The sequence below is a fragment of the Macaca nemestrina genome, chromosome 8 (assembly GCF_043159975.1).
Source record: "Macaca nemestrina isolate mMacNem1 chromosome 8, mMacNem.hap1, whole genome shotgun sequence".
Taxonomy (NCBI): domain Eukaryota; kingdom Metazoa; phylum Chordata; class Mammalia; order Primates; family Cercopithecidae; genus Macaca; species Macaca nemestrina.
Genome location: NC_092132.1, coordinates 20,635,806 through 20,659,040, shown reverse-complemented (window position 1 = coordinate 20,659,040; position 23,235 = coordinate 20,635,806). Strand labels below are relative to the sequence as shown.

The window sequence follows — 23,235 nt, the reverse complement described above, 5'->3', positions numbered from 1 at the left end:
TTCTGAATTAAAAAAATACTGTATGCCAGACACAGCACAGGACACCAAGAGAGGCCGCAGTCTCTGCTATCTGGAAGCTTTTCCATCTAACACACTGGTTCTCTGTCTAGGACGTCCATCACAATTACCTGGAGAGCCTTTCCCCAATACTCAGGATCCAGGCTCTGCCCCAGGCCTCCTGACGCACCCTCCGAAGACAGGGTCTAGACATACGTACGGTCAAACAGCTACCCAAGTGATTCTGAGGTAAACTTCCACATTGAAGAATCCCTGCTCCAGAGAGTAAACGAAAGCTAGTATTTATTATATTTGTAAATATTGGGGGGGGGATGGGAGAATAAGGCAGTAATGCTTTTTTATTTGTAAGTACCAAGACTTCCCTCTCTGCCCTCCCACAGGTTAAATTTTAAAGTCCTCAGAAATTCTTGGGAGGAAACAGACCAGGTACAATTGTCGTCATATCCAAGGGGACCATGGAACGTACCTTGTAGTCAGATAAAGCTCACGGAAATCAAGGGCAACGACCTAACGGTCCAAGGGACTGAGAGACACGACCGCGAGCCTTTCCTGATTGTTTTCTCTGGGTAACCAAGGGACAGCTGCTGTCCTTTAGCCAGGCAAAGACACTGGATATCAGACTCTGGGCCCCACTCCCTGCCCCACGCTGAAACCTCCCTCAGGGATGCTGTGCCAAGAGCTGCCTGGCTGGGTTCTGGAGCCGAAATGGGCAGCCTGTACTTAGCCTGCACTCGGACACCTGCACACGTGTCTCTTTAGGAAAGAGGGAGCACCAGCAGCGTGGCCAGACACTCCCTTTTGGGCTGAAGTTTTTCCTGAGGCTGCCTGCTAAACCTCATGCTAAGACAGACAGACAGACTGGCAGACACACATACATGTCCACAGCCTTGGGGCCCCTTTGCTTAAGGAGGCTTCCCACAGACACCTTGGCAAAGACCTACATACGAAGCCAAGGACACTTGTCCTCTGGAGGACAACCCCTGCACTCACTCAGCCCTCCCATCCACCTCCCTCAAACCAGCAGCCTCTGAGGCCAGTTAGGAAACCCAGCTTCAGCATGCACCATCAGCCCAGAACCCCCGCCCGCCCGATCCATGCTGCCACCAAGGCCAAGAGTAGAACCGTCCCACCTCCCCTCTCTCCCCACACTCTTTAAAGCAGCAGATTCTATGAATTTTCCTTTTCCCTTTCTTGGCTCCCCTGCATATGTGGCTCCTTATTCCTCTACTTAGAAAAGCTGTCCTCCTCTCTCCTCCTCTGCGGACCCTTCAAGTATCAGCTTTTGATATTTTGCCCCTCTGTCCATTCCTGTGTCCTTCTGTAAATAGCCTCCTACGGGAAAGCACAGTGAATACGAAGATGAGTAAGATGTGGTCCCATTCCTCAGGGAGGGCGGAGACACACACACAGACAGAAAGGGCAGGAAACGCCATGAGAGAGAGAAGCCTAGGGCATCACGGAGCACAGAGAGGAAGCGCAGATCATAGGGGCTCCTCAGGAGATGACACCCCAGTTTGAGTCTAAACACCCGGGATGAACTGGTTCTGGCCCAGTGGTGTCTGCAGACAAAGGAGAAATAAAGCAAAGCACAGCACAGAAGTAACCTGTGCCCAGGTCAGTGAGAAGACACTTGAGCAGGAGGAGCAGGCGAGGCCCAGGTGGAGAACCCCAGGAGAGAGCGGCTGGACTGGCAGGCAGAAGCCAGCGCCTGCAGGGCCACCTCCTCTCCAGTCCTTGGGGGTGCCACCCACGGTTCTGCTGGGCTGTTCCCAGGGGTGATTTCATGGCTCAGAACCACAGGCATAAGTTCAACCTGTCATCATGGGGCAGCCAAGCCAATGGTCCTAATTAAAGTCTCCTGAGACACAGGCGGGGCCATCTCCTTCCAGCCAGGCCCGTCTCTAGATAAATGCTCCTTTACCACAGTGCCAGAGGCTGCTTCTCCAAGTAGCTTCCCACTGGCCTTTAATTTGGTAGCACTCAAGCATTCTAGTCTGAACCCAAGCATTTCTGGTTACAAAATGTCTCTCTAATCGTTGGGAGTGTGTAGACCAGAGTTCAGGAGCACACAAGATTAGAAGCCATACTGTAAAATTGAGCCCTTCATTTCCCCTTAGGTTTTAAATAGGCATATGAACACTTGGTCATATTATACCTAAAAGCATACACACTCACAGCCTCTGGTAACATAGAATTACAGGCAACAGGGCTCTCATGTGTCAGGAGACCCCTCTAGTCTAAAATAGCAAAATCTGCAACGGGAGCACTTGACTAGTAGCTTTTGCTTACATCAAGTCACAGTTGCTTCAGCCTCCAGGCCTGTTTCCTTCTACATAAACACTACCACCGTCACCACCAACATCCTCATCATCAAATATAGTGAGCAACTGCTACGCATCTGGCACTGTTCACAGTAACACTAGGAAGCAGACTATTCTATTTCCTTGATTCTAAGACCAATCCTAGAATCCATTTTACAGTTAATCCTTTTCCCCCAACATGGTAACACCTCTGAAAGGCACATAGTTCAGTTGGCAGGACTTTTTTTTTGTTCCCTTAGTGCTACATAAACGAAAGGTGCAGCTAAATTGATAGTTCTTGGATTTGAGGAAATAAGCATTTTTTATCCCCATCTTATTAATATGAACACTAAGCGTGGAGAGGGTAAATAACTTGCTGTAATACAAATGTTTGTACCAGATAATCTGGTCAGTAACCAGCACTTAAACTATTTGAACATGTCTATAATAAGAAGCAGGGCTGCCTTCCAATGTTGAAACAAAAATTATTCCTGCTGTGTCTAAGGCATTTCTATCTTTGGAATTCTTTAAAGATTTATTTGCTCAATTCGATAGTCTGTTCAGTGGCTAATTCTATTTTTCTCCCCGATTCATTCCACAGGCACTGCCTTCTCTCCTTTTTCCATCTCCACAGACCTGAGTTCATAACATTTCATCCACAGTTCACCCACTCACTCAATCTCACCTTTGGGCCCCTGGTTACTTTGTCTTCATCCCAATTCTCCGTACTCTTTCAGGAAGACTTTGGTGATTTCCGCTTGGCTTTTCTCCTCTCTTCTGCTTTCTCCTGGCCTCTCACAGGGCCCTGGCTTGGCCAGGATGATCTCAGACAGTCTAGCTATAAAAAATCTGACCCCTAAACCCGGGCACAGTGGCTCATGCCTATAATCCCAGGACTTTGGGGGGCCAAGGCGAGCGGATCACCTGAGGTTGGGAGTTTGAGACCAGCCTGACCAACATGGAGAAACCCCATCTCTACTAAAAACACAAAATTAGCGGGGCGTGGTGGCGCATGCCTGTAATCCAAGCTACTCAGGAGGCTGAGGCAGGAGAACCACTTGAACCCAGGAGATGGAGGTTGCAGTGAGCTGAGATCGTGCCATTGTACTTCCGCCTGGGCAATAAGAGTGAAACTCCTTCTCAAAAAAAAAAAAAAAAAATCTGGCCCCCAGAGACAGTCTACAGTGTTGAAATTCCACTCTACTGCTGATGAGTCTCATGATTTTAGGTAAGTTACTAAACCTAGCTGGGGTCTCCATTGCTTCATCCCTAAAATATTAGACCCTATTTCACAAAGCTGTTGTGAGAATTCAGAGATAACACACATACTAATACAATGTGCTCATTAGCACCCAGCACACAGTAAATGCTCAATAGTCTTACTGCATGATAACATCCTGCTTATCTGTGTACCGTCTCCATTAAACCGATCTCACTGGGGCGGGGAGTGGATCATATTTCCTAGCAGAGTCCCAGGACAAGAACTGTGGCTAGCTCACAAGAGCTGAAGAAACTGTTGAATCAATGAATAAATGGACGCATGACTATGTGTAACACATGCAAGGCACTGTGCTCAGGAACACAAGGGCAAGGCGGCCATGCAAACTATCAACTCTAATACAAATGCTAAATAGATGTTCTGGTAATGTGCTGTACAAGCACGATAGAGGGAAAAATTAACTCTGACAGGAAAGTGCACTGAAGAAAAATACTGATGGAAACACAGGAACAAAGACAAAGGAACAAAGATATAAGAGAAAATGGCACAAATATAAGACAAAGAGGCTTAGAATGTATAGTCTAGCATGGGCATTCAGCTAAGTTCACCATCGGGATCCACAGACCCCTTGAAATTGAATGGAAAACTGAGTGAACATGTACCTTTCTAGGGAGGCGGTCCATAGCTGTCTGTTCCTTGAAGGGGTCTGAGGTCCAAAAAGATGAAGGGCCCCTGTGATAGGGTGTTGGTCATGGGATAGGGAGGGCGGAGGGAGAATGAGAAGGGGTCATCAGTGCAGAGTGAGCCCAGCCGGCAGAGGGTTAGAATGCCAGTCAGCAGATGGTGAGCTTCATCACGTGACCATTAATGGGGGTCCTGGGGGGCTTTCAAACAGGGAAGAGGGGTGATCAGATCTGAACTAAGGAAAGAAAATCCATCAGCAGTAGGGACAGGAGCAGGTCAATGGAGGAGTTTAGGGGGAGAGTTGAAGAAGCCAGTGGGAATAAGGACAGAAATTAAAGTTCCCATTTAAGAAGCAGGGAAAAGTCCAAACAAACCCAAGACAAATCTAGTCTCGCTAGTGTATAAAAAGAAGAGAAGAACAGACCTGAGAAGCAGGCTGGGATTCAGGTGGAGGAGAGAGGAGATGGCCACGCCCTGGGCTTCCCCCTATCTTAGGATTTGATTTGAGATGGTGAGTTTGAGGAGAAGGCATGACCCTCACGGGGAGGCGCTCTCCCCAGGGTATGTGGGGCTCACCAGGAGATCAGGTCCGGAGCTGTGTGTGGATTCTGACACCCTCTCAGGGCAACTGTGGAAGGGCAACATGTTTCTGAGAGAAGGCCAAGACAAAGACTCCAAGAGCGCCAACAGGGGAAAGAAAATGAAAATTCCAGTAAAGACAACCAAGAAGGAACAGCCACAGAGACAGGAGGCAAACTAGGAACTGGAAGCCCCCGAGGCTGATGGGGGGAACCCCTCATGGTGGTCAAGGCGTCCAGTGATGAGAGAAAACATGGCAAGATGAGCCCGGAGAAGGGGCGACTGAACTCTGCAACGTCCGCAGTGAGATTTTCAGCAGAATCACACAGCAAACCTCATTAGTTCGGGGTCTCATTCAACCTTAGGGACAGATCAAGGATGAGGCCTAAGTTCATTTAGAAAATGCGTTTTTGCAGATAGCACCAACTAACATAATAGGTTCTTAGGAGATGTCTTAAACGTTTAAGACCACAAACTCTCTTATGATATGGTAGAACACGAGACACATGGAGCCAAAATCCCTGGGTTCAAATCTCAGCTCTTTTAAGGGGTTGTGGGGGTGCTGGCGGTTTAACAGGTACAGAGCGTCAGTTTGAGAAGACGAAAATGTTCTGGAGATGGACGGTGCTGGTGGCTGCACAACAGTGTGAATGTGCTTAATGCCACTGAATTATCCACGTAGAAATGGTTAAAATGATAACTTTGATGTTATGTATATTTTACCACACACACGCACAAAAATAACAATAGGCCAGGCGCAGTGGCTCACGCCTATAATCCCAGCACTTTGGGAGGCCGAGGCGGGCGTTTCGCCTGAGGTTGGGAATTCGAGACCATCCTGACCAACATGGAGAAACCCTATTTCTACTAAAAATACAAAATTAACTGGGCATAGTGGTGCACGCCTGTAATCCCAGCTACTCAGGAGGCTAAGGTGGAAGAATCGCTTGAACCCGGGAAGCAAAGGTTGCAGTGAGCTGAGATCACAGCATTGCACTCCAGCCTGAGCAACAGAAGTGAAACTCCGTCTCAAAAAAATAAATAAATAAATAAACAAATAAATGACAACAACTCTAGGAGGAGGTATTATCATCATTTCAGACACAAGAGGAAACTGGGACTTAAAAAGGATCCATAGCTGGTGAAGTCAAACAGCTACTGCACTCCGAGCTAAGATTCAAAGTCTCCGAGCAGCCAGGCACAGTGGTTCACACCTGTAATCCCAGCAGTTTGGGAGGCCGGGGTGGGAGGATCGCTTGAGCCCAGGAGTTCAAGACCAGCCTGGGCAATATGGTGAAACCCTGTCACTATAAGAAAATTAGCCAGGCATGGTTGGGCATGGTGGCTCACGCCTGTAATCCCAGCACTTTGGGAGGCTAGGGTGGGAGGATCGCTTGGGCCCAGGAGTTCAAGACCAGCCTGGGCAATATGGCAAGACCCTTTCTCTATTTAAAAAAAAAAAAAAAAATTAGCCAGACATGGTGCTGTGTGCCTGTAGTCCCAGCTACTAGGGCAGGGCGGTTGGGGGACCCCTGAGGTGGGAAGATCACCTGAGTTCAGAGGGTCGAGGCTGCAGTGAGTCATGATCGCGCCACTGCACTCCAGCCTGGGGGACACCACCCTGTCTCAAAACAAAAACAAAAACAAAATAAGTCTCCAAGGCTTTCACCTCCACCGCTGGACTTTCTAAAACCAAGATGTCAACAGGCCCGGCCAGCAACTGAGGCGGACACAGCGCAAACGGCCACAGGTGTGGGCTAGAGGAAGGTGGTGATTCGCTTTTTGTTTTCTCACAGGCACAATCAGTTCCACGTGCCCCGTCTTGTTAGGCATGTTCTGTTCAGGCCCTAACCCTACCAGTGCGTTCATAGAGAGTGATGCTGTGGACAGGAGATGTCACCAGATCTGCTTCATCCAGCAGACACAAAGCCAGGTTTCCACACCTCAGCTCACATCTACGGCGGGAATTCATCCTGCCCTAGCTCCATTTGAAAACCCCCTTTCTCGTTCATGCCCTTACCAGCTCCACAAGTGAACTCCTCCCTCCCTGTCATCATAGCTGGCTAAAAACTTCCCAGTAGCCCCTCTGTGTCAGGACGGAAAACAGACCTACAAGGTCAACTTAGCACATACCCCTGACACTCTTCAACAGCATGCCAGACTCGGTTATTAGGAAGGGAAAATCCATACCTCTGAATGGGACCGGAAAAGAAAAATGAAATGGCATCAGCAGTTAGCCGAAAGGAAGACCTCAGTGGGTTTGGTCACCCATCAAAAAGCTGACCTATATGCAGAAGCCAAACTCCATTCTTGGCTGTATCGACAGGATCTCACCCCAAACAAGCTTTTGCCCAGCAAATTCCACAAAGCTTATCAAGGTTTGACTCCCTTTGTTCCCGTGAAGTGCGAAACACCGCCTTCTTGTACACAGGGGCCCTTTCCCACACATTAGTTTACCTTCAATGATGTCCTACATGTAGCCGGTCCCCAAAGCTGTGGAATGAACACGAACCTCACTGTTTAGACAGATATTCTGATTGTATCTGGCTTTTAAACTTTTATTACAAAGCAGGTTGATTGCCACTGACTTCATTTTGTTCAACTTGAGGTGCTGAGCAAAAGACGGATCTCTCAGTAAATACTAGCCACAAAATAAGACTCCCCTACCACCTACACACACCAAAAGCACAATCCTCAGAAAAGCATGATCGCATGGTGCAATTAGAGAAGATTTCAGCCCCACGGCTTTGGATTCTATTTTCTGGATAAATAATTACTCATTTTCTAATTAAACAAACAATCAGTAGAAAGCACAGCCTGAGAAACTGCGTAGGTGTCCACCGTCTCCGCTCTGCTGAGATAGTGCGACAAATGATGCTAACTCGGGGGTGAACAAGACGTACTTGGCTCCTACTGTTTGCACAAACTGATACAACCACACAGCCCAGCGTTTACAGTACAGCTCACTCCAAACATGAAATGGACACCTTTAATGATTGACATCCCAAATAAGTAAACAGTTCCTTTAGATGAAGGCCAGATTTCTTGGACTTGGGGAAAAAAAGAGAGCCGGCCAGTGAATATACTGAAGGTAATTTTGTTTATTTTTGGGTTTGTTTTGTAGGACCACTGCAGAAGGTCCCAGCCAAAACTGAGTCAAAGACAGTGACCTACATATTTCTGGCTGCTTTCTACTAACGTTCAGTGTCTTTGTCTGTATACGTTCAGGGACACGAAGCAAAGCAATGACCTTTATAGATTGTGTGCTAAAATCTGCTGGTTCCATTTGGCTAAGCAAAGTTAACGTTTACTCTTTTGAGTTTATACTGGTAAAAGAAAGTGGATAGCTAGAGAACACTAGAGGAATCTCCCCACACTAGATAAAGGCAGATGGTACACGCGTCTTGCTCCTGCTCTACTAATAGCATCCAAATATCTCTGCAGTAGGATGTGTCTGCAAGCACAGGCTATTTTAACATTCATTCATGTAAACTTCTTATTCATTTCATTCACTCAATAAATATTTACTGCGTGCCAGGTACTATGGATACAGAGAACATAAAACAAAGTGCTGCCCTCATGGAGCTTACATGCTAGTGGGAGGGTGGAAACAGGCAAAACGAGTCATGAAAACAAATAAGAATTTCATAGAATTCTAAGTGCCATAAAATACTGCCAAGGAACAGAAAGGATAAATGGGGTGTGCAGTGGGAGGAGGATGGGGTATTTTGCTGGCCAGTCAGAAAAGCCCTCCTGAGGTTATATTTGAGCTGAAACCACACAAAGATCGCAGAAGAGCAACCAAACAGAGGGAACAGCAAATATAGTGATCCTGGGATGGAAAGGAATTTGGCCAATATGGTGGAGCAAACAAAAGGGACCAGTGGTAGCAAAGGAGATGAGACTCAGGCGGGCAGCACCCCACACGGCCTTGCAGGCATGGTTAGGGACTCCTGACTTGGTTGTACTTGCAAAGGAGTCTCAGAAATCAATAAAAAGCTACAAATTAAAATACGAATGTATGTATGAGGTCAGCAAACATGATACGCTTAGGATTGATCATTTGAGCAACACGACTAAAAGCAAGGAAGTGAGCTTCAGATAAACACCATTTGTACAGCACCCTAGGGCTTACCACGAGCTTTCACAACATCATCTCATTTGGATGTTCAGACTGGGGCAGTGAAGTCAGAGGTTAAGGACAAGCAATAAAAAGAGCTCCTAGCTCTTAATTACTAAGAAACCAATTCATCCCGTCTCCAAAGTGGTTAAAGAGGAAAACTCCAGAGACCATAGATTAAAAGAGGTGGCTTTAGCGTTCTTCTCCCTCTGAGGACGTCAAACAATCTCTCTAAAATGGCTTGAGATGCAGAGCCCAGGAGTGCCAAAAGCCCAGCTCAACCAAAAGAAAACACAGCTACCATATTAAATATAAGACATGGACATCCTTAATTTTCCATAGTGATTAGTCCTAATGAAGCCATAAAGATCATGGCTACGATCTTCTAGAACATTTTTTTTTTTTCCCCTGAAAAGCCTTTGCATCCCAATGCCAATAAGCTCATTGGGCCTAGATTGCTCCAATCGCTGCCTTTCTAAACTGGCCTCCCTTCCACATCCACCCTGACAGGCTAGGCTCCCTCAAATACTTTTCTCCCCATAAGATTTCTGACCTCCAAAATTTTCCCACTGAGCCCTCCTCCAGAATCAAATCCTCACCTGACCTCATGACCCGCATCAACCTTCTTTCTCCCATTGCTTCTACCCCGTTCTGCACTCCAAAGACCCGTCTCCTCACAGTCTTGCATGGGTACCAAGCTAGACACCATACCTCGAATGATGGGGCCCCTCTTGCTAGGCTGTCCTCCCTCTTTCCATCCACTTGGCGAGTCCTCGATGGCCAGGAAAGTCATGACTCTCTCAGGGATCCTTCCTTCACTAGTCTCGCCCTCCCTGGCTGCCTTCTACTCTAAAATTGCACGGCATACACAGCAACCCCCAAAGTTTCTCTAAAGGAAAGATAACTTTTCTGAAGATGACCAAAGTGGAGACGGAGTGTTCCAGGACATTCCTATTCCCACTGGGTGGCTCAAACACTGGAGAAGGATTCATGGCAAGAGCAAATTAGTTCAAGATGTCCCGATTCAAGTTTGCAAACAGTGGTTACTGGACACCTGACTTCATCTAGACAACAGAGCAATACCAGACACTTAAGAACACAGCATTCTGCCCCAGGAAACACATACCGTGACCAATATCCATTTCCTTTATCAAAATAACTTAGGGAGAAGAGATTGAGAGTCTGTCCATAAACACACTATGATCAATACTATTTGTGTAGGCAAGGTAAAAGCTCAATTTTTGCCATATTCAGTGACCATCAGGAAATTTCCCAACCAATGCAACTCACACAAAGAGTGCATGTTTCCATGCATAGCAAGTACTACTCTGTGGAAGTTTTAAAAAAATCCAGCAGCGATATCCATAGAGATATCAGTTGGAACGCATGCTTCATAATTTCTAAAGGAACAATAATTAAGAATGTAATTTTTTCAGCATTTGTGAAGTACTAAGATACAGCCAGACTATAAAACATACAAAGACAGTGTTAACACGTTAATATTATTTTTGTTCACTTAAAAGTACAGAGAAGGGGCCGGGTGCAGTGGTTCACGCCTGTAATCCCAAAACTTTGGGAGGCCAAGGCGGGTGGATGACTTGAGGTCAGGAGTTCGAGACCAGCCTGGCCAACACTGTGAAACCCCATCTCTACCAAAAATACAAAAATTAGCCAGGTGTGGTGGCATGTGCCTATAATCCCAGGTACTTGGGAGGCTGAAGCAGGACAATCGCTTGAACCCAGGAGACGGAGGTTGCAGTGAGCCAAGATCACACCACTGCACTCTAGCCTGGGCAACAGAGCAAGACTCTGCCTCAAAAAAAAAAAAAAAAAAAGGGGGGGGAAAGGGCTGGGCATGGTGGCTCATACACGTAATCCCAGCACTCTGAGAGGCCAAGGTGGGAGGACTGCTTGAACCCAGGAATTTGAGACTACCCTGGATAACATGATGAAACCTCATCTCTACAAAAAAAATTTTTTTTAAATAGCTGGGCGTGGTGGCATGCACCCATAGTCCCAGCTACTCAGGAGGCTGAGGTGGGAGGATCTGCTGAGCCAGGAAAGGTGAAGCTGCAGTGAGCTGAGATTGTGCCACTGCATTTCAGCCTGGGCAACACAGCAACATCCCATCCTAAAATAAATACACATATGCACAGACACACACACACACACATACACACATATATATGGAGAAGGAAGAAGGGCATGAGGAAGAAGAAATGAGACCTCTCATTTATTCTCCAGGAAAGACAGCCAAACCCCAGGAACTGAATCTTGCAAGCTGGGAGGATTTCCTTCAGGGTCACCCCAAGCTTGCAAATGAAGTTTCTGGATGTTCTCGCTGGACTAGTGCACTACATTAGGAAGGTGAGCTGCGTTTTAAAGTGGCCCTGAAATACATAATGACAGCACAGGAGATACAAAGAAGGGAAAGCCACATAACATTAGATAAGATACCACACTCACTTTCACAGCAAATCTCCCTCTCAGAGAAAATCACTCCCTAGCCAGGAATGGTGGCAGGTGCCTGTAATCCCAGCTACTAGGGAGGCTAAGGCAGGAGAATCGCTTGAACCCAGGAGGTGGAGGTTGCAGTGAGCTGAGGTCGCACCACTGCACTCCAGCCTGGGTGACAGAGCAAGACTCCGTCTCACAAAAAGAAAAAAAAAGAAAAAAAAAATCACTCTTAACGAGTGCTACCTGCACGTGGAGTAAAAGCTGGTCACGAGCACATGCATGACCCAGATGTGGTGCCAAGGGAGCCGAACCCACAGCCACCATTCCAAAACCCTGTGTAAAAGTCCCCAGGGGAGGTGGAAGAGTGAGAGTGGCTCTCAGCCACTCCACCCTGTGCTATTTTAAGCACCATGACTTCATTCTTGTTTGTTCTGAAGCAGCACAGATGGGCCGCGTCAATTTATGTTACTACAAGAAGAGAAGGAGCCCCAGATTCAAAGCTGCACGTTTCTCTTGCCTTGTGTTAGGGCATCCTGAAGCTGGAACTGTGGTGTGTCGAGCAGAGGAAAGCACTATTTCTTTTTTTCCCCCTCTCTTTTTCAGAAGCCTAAGAGTATTTCACCAACGTGGCCATATTTAACGGAACCAACAGCCAGATCTACCTGAAAAATGGCACAAGGTGAGTTGCTAAAAAAGCCACCGAGCCTTTGCAGCTTTGTCAGTGCCACCCAACTGTGAAATCCGTGGCCCTTGCTCCAGACACAGGAAGGGTCCTCCTCCTCAGAGAGCAGGAGACAGGGCAGGGCCAGTGATCCAAGCTGCAGCACGATGCAGGGTGGAAGGGGGCTCCAAGTCACGTCTCATCTGGCCACCTAGGAGGGCACAGGGCTTTTCCCTGAACCTTTCCAAGAAACTTAAAGAACCAGACTGTCTAAGGGGCAGGCACAGAATATATTATTTTTTTTTATTATTTTTTGAGATGGAGTCTCGCTCTGTCGCCCAGGCTGGAGTGCAGTGCCACAATCTCGGCTCACTGCAACTGGGTTTTGAACTAGGTAGAGGTGGTCATTATCGCACACTATGAATGCACTAAATGTCACTGAATTACTCACTTTAAAATGATTTTGTCTTATGTCAATTCCACTTGAATTATAAAAAACACTTCAATTATAAAATATGCATAATCTGCATCAGCGTCACTATATATGGTACACCCCACGCATTGCCAGGAGCTGTCAGCCTTGATGTACTTGGTCCGCCTCCTGCTTCAAGCAATTCTCCTGTCTCGGCCTCCCAAGTACCTGGGATTATAGGCACACGCCACCACACCCGGTAATTTTTGTAGTTTTAGTACAGACAGGGTTTTGCCATGTCGGCCAGGCTGGTTTCAAACTCCTGGCCATAGGGATCTGCCCCCCTCAGCCTCCCAAAGTGCTGGAATTACAGGCATGAGCCACCACGCCCGGCCAGATTGCATTTACTAAACTTCTCCCAGGCACTGCACAATCTGGTTAAAAACTCCCAACAATCCTACGAGGTAAGTCCTCTTATCATTCTTTATTTTTTGAGTCAGAGTCTTGCTCTGCCACCCGGGTTGGAGTGCAGTGCAACGCACTGCAACCTCTGCCTCCCAGGTTTAATCAGTTCTTCTGCCTCAGCGTCCCAGGTAGCTGGGATTACAGGCGCGTGCCACCATGCCTGGCTAATTTTTGTATTTCTAGTAGAGACGGGGTTTCACCACATTGGCCTGGATGGTCTCAAACTCTGGACCTCAGGTGATCCACCCACCTCGACCTCCCAAAATGCTGGGATTACAGGCATGAGCCACCATGTCCAGCCCTCTTAACATTCTTGCTCTTTCTATTTTGAAATAGAGAAAGCCAGCTCCAAGAAGTCAGGAAATAACAAGGCTGAACTAGCCTCCGCTTCATGGCGGGTATGTCGAGGAGCTTTGCCTGCCCTCCGAGGGGCAGACTAGAAGCTTCTCTTGGAACATTGATCCTTCACTAGTCTACCCAATGTGTCAGCCTCCCCTGCCAGCAAACGCCATGTAGAAATAATGAATAAAGATGCATGGAAAACAGGAAAACCCAAGAGCCAGTCCTACAACTGCCACTTCCCAATGACTTGGCCTTGAGCAAGTTCCATTGCCCTTGAGCTCTGTTCAGGTCGCCTGTGTGTAAAGGTGTGCTTTGTTCTCCCTCTAACACAGGGTTGGGGACCAAGTACATCAAGGCTGACAAGTCCTGGCGATGAATAGGGTGTACCATATATAGTGACATTGATGCAGATTATGCATGTGTGTGTTTTATAATTGAAGTGAAATTGACATATGACGAAATCAATCATTTTAAAGTGAACAATTCAGAAGCATTTAGGGCATTCATAATGTGAGTAATGACCATCTCTACCTAGTTCAGAAACATTTTCATTGCCCCAAAATAAAACCCCCATGGCCACTAAGCAGTCACTCCCCAATCCCTACTCTCACCAACCTCTGGCAACCTGGAATCCGCTTCCTATCTCTATGGATTTACCTATCCTGAGCATTTCCCCATAAGTGGAATTATATGATACGAGACCTCTTGTCTCTTGACTTTCACTAACACGTTTGAGGTTCATCCAAGTTGTAGCATCTGCACTTCATCCCTTTTTATGGTTGAATAATATTCCATTATGTACATACCACAATTTGTTGATCCATTCATCCAGTAACGGGCAGCTGGGATGTTTCTGCCTTTTGGTTATCGTGAATAATGTTGCTGTGAACACTCATGTAGCGGGTGACGTCTTTTAAGGCACTTTCACATTCCATTCTAACAAGTGTGTGAGGTAGACCCTGGTCATATGAATGGCGTTTGAGTTGTGCTTCCTTCCTCATTAATCCATCACTTTCTAATCTCACTCCACTTTTATAATAAGAAAACAGCAAAGAACTTCTAAGGCTAAGTCAGGCACATGAAGAGTTTGTGAAGGAATTAAAAGGTGTTCATGAATGATTTGATTTTTAAAAATTAATAACTCAGAATGTGTAATAGGACTGTCTCAAAACTGGACGTTATTCCTAACATGCATGGAAAATGCAAAGACGGTATTAAAGACTAAATTCTTTAAAAAGTAAAGACACTGCAGGGACGTAGAAAGAAAAATGATACAGGAGAGAACAAAAGCAAAGCTCTTCATCTCCAAATCTTTGCCATCTAATTAAGTGACCAGAACACTCCGACCTTTCTTTGAACAGAGCCATTTTTATCAAGTCAAGATTTCACGACCATCCAAAGACTTTCAGCTCAAAACCTCACACGGACAGACGCAAATGTGAGGCAACCAGGCCAGCCTTCTGCTGCTCTGCTACAGCTCTGGCCAAATGAAAGAACGCGCTCAAATCTAAACTCAGGCAATGGAGAGTCTAATGTTGTCAATATCAATATTGTCACTGTTTGCTTCCAAGACAACTCCTCAGCAAAACAAAGAGTCTCAACTCCCTCTAGGTGCTAAGAATCTTCAAGTGTCAAGTGAAAAGGTCTCCGTTCCCTTGAATTCTTTTTTAATCCAAGGTTTGGGGCTTCAAAATCAGTATAAAGTGAGTGCAATCACAGGAGGCTACTTGAAGGGGCAAAATGCAATCTCACCTTAGGAGCCAGGCCTGCCAGACCCAGTCCCATCAATCAGCCAACCACAGGCACAAAACACACGCTGATGAAAAGGACTTGGCACGGTGCATTGTGTCATGTCCAATACTCGTCATTGTATACATAATAAAGTCAGTCAGATGAACATTCTCATACTGTGTTCCCCATGTGATGCAAAAAATAAAAAAATTGGACTATTGAGAATTTCAAAGGCACACAGAAAAAAAAGGGAGTGCTAAGCCTGCGAATTATCTGGCTGGAGAAATACCAAAGTCCTCCTTCTCATAGTCTCCGCGATCACCAATTGTTCATTTCCCCCCTTTTGTCTTCCCCAGTCAAGACTCTCAATTCCGGGGTACGCAAATCAGGAGGAGGCAGGGAGAAATTTTTTTTTCCATCTTGAACACTTAAATTTTACTAAAGGCAAGGAAAGGGTAAGAGGAAATATATTTTCTACCTGTACCTCCACACTCCTAGCCCTTCCCTCCCAAGGTACTTTGCTTTAAAGTGAAATCAGGGACATTTTGCCAGGAAAGGTCATTTAGTAAACATGTCAGGCTTTGAGGGCCCTTTGGTCTCTGCTGTGACTACTCACCTATGCCACTGTAACACAGAAGTAACCACAGACAAAACCCAAACAAATGGGCTGTGTTCCCATAAAACTTTAGGGATGCACTCTCACATTTGAAATTCATGCCATTTTTGGATGTCACAAAACATTACTGTTTTCATTTTTTTTCCCAACTCTTTAATAGTCATTCTTAGCTCATGGGCCAATAGCAGGCTGGATTTGGCCCAGAGGCTATAGTTTGCCTACCCCTTCTTTAAATCATGGATGCTAACCTTCTAGGGTATGGTGTATCTGGTTTTTTTCTTTCTTTATGGGGGAGGGAGGTTTAAAGTTCTGCGTAAACCAGAAAAGAACAAGGCAAGGACAACATTACAACAGCATAATTCAGAAAGAAAATACCTACCCCTGTTCTGTGAATCTCCTTTAGTCATTTAAACCAAATTTAAAGACTCCTTTAGTCACCTGTTGGCAGAGGACCACAAATTTTAAAATGTGCTTGCTTACTGCTAAAAGTTAAATGTTTCATTCCTTTCTCTTCGATAAAAGAAATTCAAGAATAGTTACTCCTATTTTCTGAATCAAATCAGTAAGTACTCACTAGATGCCTCTAATGTGTCCAGTACTGGTCATGCCGCCAGAAAGAAAGTACATCAAAATATACCTTTTCCCGCAAACATTTTGATCCCCAAGAGATTTTAGTGTTATGGTGACAAATTGACACTGATCCCTCCCAAACCATGATCTCAGCTGATCCCCTTTCATCCACTGAATGCATTTTAGAGATGACTTTGGCTAGTGGATAGTATACATATTTATGGCGAGGAAGCTGGCAGAGCAGTATCACAGGAATAATTCCAGACTTAAGATCCCGGTTCCGCTCTTTAGCTCTGTGACCTGGGGAAAACTAATTAGCCTCTCCAAATTCTCTATCCATTTAAGAGCAGACCTAAAAACATCTTTCTCAAATAGCCCCAACACTTTAGTGCAGGGCCTGTGTATTAGTCCATTTTCATACTGCTATGAAGAAATACCTGAGACTGGGTAATTTATAAAGAAAAAGAGATTTAATGGACTTACAGTTCCACATGGCTGGGGAGGCCTTGCAATCAAGGCAGAAGGTGAAGGAAGAGCAAAGGTACCTTAGCATGTGCAGAGGAACTGCCCTTTATCAAACCATCAGATCTTGTGAGACTTACTCACTATCACAAGAACAACGCAGGAAAACCCACCCTCGTGATTCAGTTACCTCCCACCAGGTCCCTCCCACAACACGTAAGGATTATGGGAGCTACAGTTCAAGATGAGATTTGGGTGGGGACACAGCCAAGCCCTATCAGCCTGGTAGGCCCTAATTCATCCTCTCACTCAACAAAGATTTTACTACTACAGTGTACTGGGCTACAAGAGCACAAAGATGAACAAGGTAGACCCAGTCTCTACCATCATGGAACCTGCAGACCATTCGTTAGCTATTTTCATCAGAAACACACAGGCATGCCTAACACACTCCTTTGACTATAAAACACCTATCCCTTCTTTACTTTCCGCACTACTAGTTCCACTTTAACCTGTAAGTCTGGGGGCAGCTCTGGAGCATGAATTCAGGAGATCCTTGGCATTCAAAGGCTTAAACTCTCATGGTTGGCACTATTCAGAAGTTCATTGGTCCACAGCAAGTGCTAATTTACGGTTTGGCCAAGACAAGGTCCGAATCCTAGCAGAGGCAAGGTTGTTTTGTGAGGGCAAGTCCTTTAGCTAAGAAGTAAGCCAAGCCTAGCGCTGGCATCTCAACTCAGGTTTGTTCTCTTCATTTAACCGAAGGTTTTATTTAATCCTCGCAACTGCTCTAATAGGAGGGTATGACCATCCTCACTGCCGTCGCACACTGTAGTAGCTGCTTAGCATTTGAAAATTCACAAGGGTCTTGTGTTATCACCCTCCAACGCTCATGGTCTAGGCAGTGGTATCTAATTCTGGCTATACTTAGACCCACCTTGGAAGCTTTAGAACATACTGATGCCCAAGTCCCATCTCAGATTAGTAAAATAGTCTACCAGGGAGTAAGGCTCAAATATTAGGACTTTTAGAAAGTTATAGATATTAAGGTGTTGCATGCACTCTCTTACATTCTGGACAGTTGGCTCTAGTGGGCCAAAATCTTTGCCTCATCTGCTTCTAGAGCCCTTTCCAGAAGCCAGCCCAGTCCTCTGTGGAACGTGCTCAGAGCATCTTGGCTACATCAAGGAACCAGCTGCCACATGGTCACAATGAAAAACATGGATATGGTATGGAAACTCCTGTCACCTGACTCATAACCTTCCCTATCCATGCCCAAAATGAACTTCAGAAAATGCCAACACAAGATTTATAGTTTATGAGAATCTTGAGATTTTGCATGTATTTGCAACAAGGTCTAGGAGAAACAGCATTTAAAGCTGCCTAAATCTTTAACAGGAGAAAATGCATACAATGCACTGTATAGACTTTAATGAGGACACCCAACAGTTACCCTCAAACTGAATTATTCTCACGTACCCACTAGTTTGGGATTTAATTAAAATCTCCTTTAACCACTGCCAAGACATTCTTTAAACTTAGTCTTTATTACCTTCTCCAGAATGTTTTTCTAAATACTAGGGTGAGCAAAATGTTAAATCAGGTTCTCCTGATCATTATGTATGTATTAAACCCTTGGAAACACACAGGGAAAGCTAAGACTCCTATCCGTTTCAGCGTTCAATACATGAAGCATGAAAGGCAGAATGGTTCTTCAAGATGAGATGTTTAAGTGGCAACTTCTTTCTCACTGGATCAGACCACACATGTGGAACACAAGGGCTTGTCTAAGCAGGACAACTCCATCGCAGGGGCTCAGGAATTAGATATTGAGAAAAAGTACTAGGTAAGATCAAGAGTCAGGCAGCCTGGGTAGGGAAGGGCATGAGTCATCCGAACGGGGTCCTCGTCCCCTCCAGGTGTCAGAGCTCCAGGGGCCATGGCCAACCAGAGCTGCTGCCTCTGCTCTCAGCTAACAGTGGCTAAGAAGGAAGCCCGAGGCAGCTGAGTCCCGGGGAGAGCACACTAGGAGGGGCATCACCCCAAGGAGAAGGTGGAAAGGATTATAGGAAAACACAAAGGTTATCTGTGTGCCACAAGGAGGGGCTTCAGGTTCCAGCCTCCAATATAACATTTCTACAGTATGAATAGCATATAATGTACCTATTATGCCAATAGTGTAGTATTATAACACTTCTATTACAGTCATCTCTTTCAAAAAACACCCAGGTGGTCCTGACTTCCAATGGACTCTAAATAGAGAAACTTACACGTGTCAGAGAAAACTCACTGTTGCCAACTAGTGTTTCTATAGGTACGAATGAAGGACACTCCTCTTAGGCAAAACAGGTAAGGCTTTGAGGAGCTGTCACATCTACCCAGCTGCTTTGAGGTCATTGCTTCTCTGCATTTTATGTTACCTCAGGCTCTCCTCCTAGGGCAGGATGGTTCAGCAAGGTCACCAAGACCCTACTGGCCAGAGTGGGGGTTTCTTTAGACCACAGGAGAGGAGCTCCTTAATCACCTCTAAGCAAGTTAATAATCTGTTCAGGGCCACCTGAGGATTAAGTGGCATAGCCCAGAGTAGAGAGGGTCCCCCAGCATGAACGAGACTCCAATGTCCTAGTGTCAGAGGCAAAAAGGAAAATTACAGAGCTCAGCTTCCTCCTAAGTGAAAAGCTGAACTTTTAAAACCTTACACAAATGTGTCTATGGAGTTGAAAACAACAGAGTGACATTAAAAAAAAAAAAAAAAAAAAAGCAAATGATGAACTCAAGTAACATATCTTCCACTCAGCATCCCAGCGGCAGAGAGAAATGCCAACCTCAGGACTCCCACATGTGTTTTATGCTGAAGGAGCTATTTCAAGCAGGAAAGGTTCTGCTTCTATGCCATTCCCAGTTTCTGTTCTGTTTTGTTTTGAGGTATATCTTTTTAAATATCCACAATAAAAATGTAATCATCCCAAATATATTTCAATGATAGAAATACATGACCACTGCTTAGTTTAAATCAACACTACCTCTCTCTCAAAACTGCCTCCTGGCTGGGCACAGTGGCTCGTGCCTGTAATCCCAGAACCTTGGGAGGCCGAGGCAGGCGGATCACTTGAGGTCAGGAGTTAGAGACCAGCCTGGCCAACATGGTGAAACACCGTCTCTACTAAAAATACAAAAATTAGCCGGGTGTGGTGGCAGGCACCTGTAATCTCAGCTCCTCAGGAGGCTGAGGCAGGAGAATCACTTGAACCTGGGAGATGGAGGTTGCAGTGAGCCGAGATCATGCCATTGCACTCCAGCTTCAGTGACAAGAGCAAAAAAACAGCGTCTCAACAAAACAAAACAAAATAAAACAAAACAAAACTGCTTTCTACAAAGATTACTATAACTGATAACAAGCCCAGAGCATAGTGCCTGACACATTTGTATGTGCTGATAAACACTAGCTTTCCTGATTCACATGAGCTAATGATCGAAGGCTACTATGAACTAGGCACTGACAGCTCTCTATACACCTTCTCAAACACTCGACACACAGCCTACAAAGGTGCTGTTATCACATCCAACTTACAGATCAGAACAGGTACACAGAGCTTAAGGCAACTTTCCAAAGGTCACACTGCAAAAAAAGAGTGCAGGCTGGGATTCAGCTCAACTAAAGGTTCTTAAACAGCAGCCATGCAACTTCTTACCTCTAACAACAGGGTAGCCCTTGCGCCAGAATAATTTACCATCTTTTCCATTTTAAGCTAAAGCCATTTTGGCGGTTGTTTTTAAGTGAAGTCAGAGCAGGGTGGGGACACTGGTCATCAACGTGTGCCCACCCTCATCTTCAACAGCCTCCCCCAGGCTGTGCTCAGCTCTATTTGCTAAACAGCAGGTCCCTGGGGGTTGCATAACCATCAGCAGCAAAGCAGCTGAATCCAAAACTAATAAGGCTATCCCTTCAACGCTTCTTCTTCACCTCGGGCAAATAATCCAGCAGTGCACGAGGCCACAGGTGTGAGGGAAGGCAGAGACAGGAGACAGGCCCCATTCCAGGAGAGTAAGCCTTTGGATCTGAGCCTCACCGAACCGGCAGGCTCTAGCCTACAGCCTCCATTCCTGCAGGGTGAGAATACAGTAGACAGGAGGTCAAAGTGGCCGGTCTGGCTCTCCTGAGGCAGAAGGAAGCCTGGAGTCATCAAGGGGAGACCACGCTGCTGAATGGGCCAGTGGCTAACTGCAAGGGCAGCTCAGGGCAGCTAACTGAAACCAGCTCCTACTTCAACGAAGGGGAACTGGGTGGAGAAGGAAATGACCCAGTGTAGACATTTTACTTACAGCACACACAAAAAGCACATGCCTACGTATGATGATGATGGGATATGGCATTTCAATCCAAATTTATACTAAATATCAAAGAAAATCAGGGCTTTTCTGAAACCAAAACACATTTTTAACCACGTTCTTGAAGAAAACAAAAATGGATGGGCTCTGAACCAGGTATAACCATTTTGTCTTGCTTTTTGAACGTTGACAAATGATCATCGCAGCCCTTCCTTCCCCAATCTATGACCTTTTCAGACCATCTTGGTTCCTCTCCTGATGTTTCCTAAAGTAGTGAAATGACAGTACATTCAACTGTCTGGCCCCATTTTGTTTCCATGTGATTTAAACCTGATGTTTAATGTCACAGCACTTCCATTTAAAGTAAGCAAAAAAAAAAAAAAAAGTTTCTTACACACAAATGTTTTAATGTTTAATGTTTAACATTTGGTTAAAAAGGAAGCGGCCCGTGATTTTAAAAAAATGATATTTAAAAAAAGGAAGAAAAACAATGACCCCAAAATCCTCATTCAAAGAATTGTGAACAGAAACAAAGCCTTACAATAGCCTGCAGTACTCTATCAAATACTAGCTTTATGTGTATATATATATACGTATATACACATATAGATATGTACACATATATATAGATATATGTACAGGCAAGGATCCAAACTTAGTAGGGAATTTCCAAGAGTGTCGGCTTCTCTGACACCCTGGAGAGAACTCAGAAACACAGGTCCCTCTCCAGACTAGAAAACCCCAGCCGGAGGCCAGAGGTGGGACACACCCTAGGAAGCATCCAGACACACAGAGTGGAACAACACAAGCTTTCCAACACGAAGGAGCCCACTGCCATATCTAAATCTGGCCGCAAACCTGTCAAGACACAGGGTGGGTGGAAACATCAGAAACTATCTTACTAAGATGGTCAACCGACGGCTGAGCAGACACACTCAGGACCAAGACCCCATGACACAGCAGTTAAAGGCTCTGGAATCGGAGCCCAGTTGCAGCCTCTTCCAGTGTCGATAAGTTACCAAGTGGATGGTGGTGAGGCCATAACAAGCCGGTACCCACACGTGGTGGGGGCTCTGACGCCACTCCCATTACCATTATCAAACCAAGGAGAGCGAAAAAGTGACCTGGGCCATAGGATTCTTAAATACTGATCATCTGAACAAACAGAATCCTCCCTCGGACAACAGCAGAGCAGCACAACCATTTGGTCTGCAGCCACGTCCAAAACTTGGAGATTGCAAATGTACCATCAGAGTAAAGACAGCCACAGGATAGCAAGAACCTTTCGTTATTTCTTTTTTTCTAGACAAATGAACTGTAAGCTACTTTGCATTCCTTTTAGTTTCTTATTTTTTAGTATCTGATACCACGGCCATTAAAAACAATCTCTAAAAAGTCTTTGTTGCTCATCAGAATGAGACAGCTGGGTTACTGGCAGGAGGAAATGTTCAATCTTGTCATTTTGCAAAGGAATTCATATTCATAATTAATGACGCTTTTGTCCATGCCAGAAGGAAAATCTAAAGGCTCAACTATGCTTAAGTAAATTCTATCCAAGCCAACTGCAATACAGTTTTATAAATTATAGAGCAACAGAAAAGAACAAGATTTTGTGAGTTGCAAGCATAAAGAAAAGAAGTAACGACAAGGCGGCCATGTTTCAAGGAAGCAATGAGATTAGAACGTTCATTTCTAAAAGGATGGGTAGATTTTCCTTCTCCCTCATAAAAGCAGCAGTAATCGAAAACTTCAACATCCTAAGAAAACGCATATATTTGACGTGCTACATGTATTTGAGAGATTTAATAACACTTTGTTTGTGAGTGTGCCACACAGATAGCACCGGGTTCCATCACTGGCTCCAAATGTCAACTAAAGATAATGAAGAGGGGTGCAGATAAGCTACAAAGTTAGCTTTTGTTTAAGAGGTATGTCTATGGAGATGCTGGGAGATAAGTAGAAAATCCCTTAAATAAACGCTAGTGAAACATCTCAAAGAAATGTCCTTAAAGATAACTGTGCCCGTCACATAGCCATTAGATAGATAAATGTGCGTTCAAGTAGAAACTCATTCCATTCATTCAAAGAAGATTTATTTGGCCCCTACTATGTTAGGGGCTAAAGCTATAACAATAAAACACAAAACAGTGCCAGAGGCTGGGAAGGGTGGGGACAGGGAGTAACTACTTAATGAGTATGAGATTTTGTGTGTTTTTCTCATAGTAAATAAATAAATATAAAACAAGAAATTCACTATTTTAATTAACCAT

At 45.2% G+C, this 23,235-nt stretch overlaps 1 protein-coding gene and 1 long non-coding RNA gene across 5 annotated transcripts in view; both read right to left on the bottom strand.

Annotated features, from left to right (window-relative positions):
* LOC105468472 (MTSS I-BAR domain containing 1) overlaps positions 1–23,235 on the bottom strand; it is a 183,434-nt gene that overhangs the window by 114,594 nt on the left and 45,605 nt on the right. The window lies entirely within an intron of this gene.
* Positions 1–23,235, bottom strand: part of LOC139355755 (uncharacterized) — a 62,909-nt gene that overhangs the window by 25,309 nt on the left and 14,365 nt on the right. Inside the window, exon 1 of the long non-coding RNA XR_011606766.1 lies at positions 1–23,235. This exon is cut by the window's left edge and continues 8,802 nt beyond it; it is cut by the window's right edge and continues 14,365 nt beyond it. This is a non-coding gene — a long non-coding RNA (uncharacterized lncRNA).